Below are 2970 nucleotides of genomic sequence, written 5' to 3'. Positions count from 1 at the left end.
TTCCCCCTTCTTAATTTCTTGGGAGTGATGTGGGATGAGCAAGATGCCTCTGAGAGAAAGAAAACAAGCCCGTCCAATGAGCAAAGATAAAGCCTCATGTGAACCAGGATTCAACAATCGCGTGAGCTCTTCTCTGCGATCTGTCATGGGACAAAACAAGTGCGAGGATGTCCTAGGCAGGTCTTGTGTGATTTCTAGAGAATAAATGCTGAATTTTCAGTAGATCTTAGCCTCCGGCCTCCAGCTTCTGAACACAAATGCTAGAGCTATCCATCCCTGTGTACAGATCATTCAAATGATGGAATGAATGAGCTCTCTGCCATAGGAAAGAAGAGATTCTGCTTCCTCATCTCTTTGCTCTCTGCGTGGATCAGAATTCAGCCTGTTGAGCACATTTAAAGCACAATGACCCTGATCTCGCCACCCTCCTGGCTAAGGTGTGCACCCCTGGGCTTCACCGTCCGTGAGCAGTTTGTTGTGTGGGCATGGGCGGGGTATCGATCAGATGGACAGGCCAGGACGTCATCTTTGGCTGTGGTTTATAGAATTTGGGTGGACTGGGTCTGGGGCCGAAGAGCCCGCCCCGCCCTCTGCTGGTCGAGAAGCGTCAATGCAAGCCCCCCTCCTGCAACCGCCTGTGGGGCAAGCACAGACAGGTGACTGGACTTCCCCATTTCTGGCTAGACCCGAGGCTGGAAGGACGTGCAGGGGGCGTTGTCTTTGAGAAGGCAGGGGCCGAAGGGTGTTCATGGATGGCGACGGACCGTTCAAAGCAAGGAGTGTCCGTGCGTGACTGCGGATGTACACGCACAGACGCACACGCTCGCGCGCGCGCGCACACACAATCTCCCACACCCAGACCCACACCAATACACCTATCCCTCCCGCCTCCAACCCCCTCCCCCCGCCCCCCGCGTCCCCCCTGCCACACACACACACACACACACACACACACACACACACACACGAGAGCACAAGGTCCCCTAACAGGATATCTGCCTAGTGAGGCACGCCTAGGAGATTTTCCGTGGCTTTGTTTCCTTTTGTCCCGTCCTGGGCCCACGGGAGCCTGTCTAAGTATGTATTGTCCCCTCTTCCACCGAGAAAAAACGGCGCTGTGTTTTTTGAGACTGGGACACTCGCATCCCTCTCTGAGCCCTTGGCTTACTCGCCAGAAACAACCTAGGCAGGGTTGAACTTCACTTCCCAACAAACCCTGCGGCTTCCTATCGCGAGTGGCATGAGGAGAACCTCGCTGCTCTCTCTTCTCGAGTGGAGGGTCCCAGCAGAGGCGGGACACCTCCCAGCACCCTGTCAAGTGCGCGGGCCATCCTGGGATATGTAGTCTAGCTGGGACCAGATTGCCCCCTCAAATGAATGGGGTTGAAGCTGATAATGAACTACAGTTCCTCTGGCTGGGAGCGTTGGTGGCGGCGCTGGTGAAGAACAGTGCTCTGGGAAGGGATGAAGTTTTGTGCCAAAGCGGAGGTAGTGGTCTAGGCGGGCGCTTCCTCCGCATGCGCGCTCCCCTTCCCTGCGCTGGCCATGCGCCTGCTCTTTGCCGTGGGCCTGGTGTTCGCTGGCTGCTGCAGTAACGTGATCTTCCTGGAGCTCCTGGTCAGGTGAGTGCCCCCCTTGGTTCCCTGGGCTGCACCGAGAAAGCCGGAGGGGCGTCCGCATGCGTCACCCCCACGCGCCGCGGGGTCGGCTCTGCCCGCCTGGAACCCTGAGAGTCCACTCCTTCATCCTGCGCTCCGCCCGCTGTCCCATCAAATAGTTTCACAGCGTCGCTCGCAGAAACACTCGGGGTTGTTGGCATCACCCACTTTTCACACACCGAGGGATTGAATCCGGGGGGATTTCTCACGTGACTTGCCTCAGGTTGGCAGGAACTTGTGGCAGACCCCAAGGTTCCTCTAGCTCTCTTCTCGGGTAATAATGCAATGTTTGGCTAAAGAAAAGCTTTTCGACTTATAATGCAGTCTGGTTTTACACACGCTGCAAAGAAAGTGTCATGTGTATTAAAGTGCCTCCAAAGCATTTGATTGCTACCCTTACAGATCAGATGGCCATGAGAACTTTGCTCAAACATTACCTCTCAGTGATGTAGGTGAATCAGTTCTTATTTATGTATATAGTCCGTGATTGACCTAAGTGAGCATTTCCAGCTTTAAGATATTAGTCTTTAAATTGGGAGGCATGTATTTTGAGACCTAACTTTCTAAATTAAGATTGTGGGAGTGGATAAAAACAGCTGTGGTACATTTATACAGTGGAATGCTACTTGGATGTAAAAAAGAAGGAAATCTGACCTTTTGCAACAGCATGGATGAACCTGGGGAGTCAAATGAGCCAGTCAGAGAAAGACAAATACCATATGATATGTGGAATATAATCAACACAATCATTTGACAAACAAAATAGAAAGAAGCATAGGTACATAACAGATTGACAGATTGACAGCTGTCAGAGGGGAGGAGAGTTGAGGACTGGGTGAAAAAAGGTGAATGGAGAATGGATTAAGAAAAAAAATATATATATGACACATAGAAAGGAACAACAGTATGGTGATAGCCAGGTGGAAAGGAGGAGTTGGGAGGTAGAAGTGGGCAAAGAAGAGGTAAGTGGGAACAGAAATATACTTGACTTTGGGTGGTGAGCGCTGGATGCAGGTGATGTTTTTATTGAGTTGTACACATGAAACCTGTATGGTTTTATTAACCAGTGTCACCCCAATAAATTCACTGAAAAGAGAAAAAAAGAATGGGGGTGCCAAATGGAAGCTTCTAGTGGTGAGCAGGAAGTACTACACACAGATGTCAAATTTTAATGTTGCACACCTGATACTTATGCAATGTTAAAAGGAAGGAAGGAAGGAAGGAAGGAAGGAAGGAAGGAAGGAAGGATGGAAGGGAGGGAGGAAGGAAGGAAAGAGAAAAGAAAAGAGAAGAAAAGAAGAAAAGAAAAGAA

The 2970-nt window shown here is 50.6% G+C and overlaps 1 pseudogene; it reads left to right on the top strand.

The window, feature by feature from the left end:
• The window catches only part of LOC102431754, a 2534-nt pseudogene extending 1184 nt beyond the window's left edge, over positions 1-1350 (top strand).
• Positions 1351-2970: the final 1620 nt, after the last annotated feature.

The sequence above is a fragment of the Myotis lucifugus genome, unplaced genomic scaffold, assembly GCF_000147115.1.
Source record: "Myotis lucifugus unplaced genomic scaffold, Myoluc2.0 scaffold_877, whole genome shotgun sequence".
Classification (NCBI taxonomy): domain Eukaryota; kingdom Metazoa; phylum Chordata; class Mammalia; order Chiroptera; family Vespertilionidae; genus Myotis; species Myotis lucifugus.
Note: the sequence above shows the minus strand (reverse complement) of the source record. Positions and strands in the feature narration are given on the sequence as shown.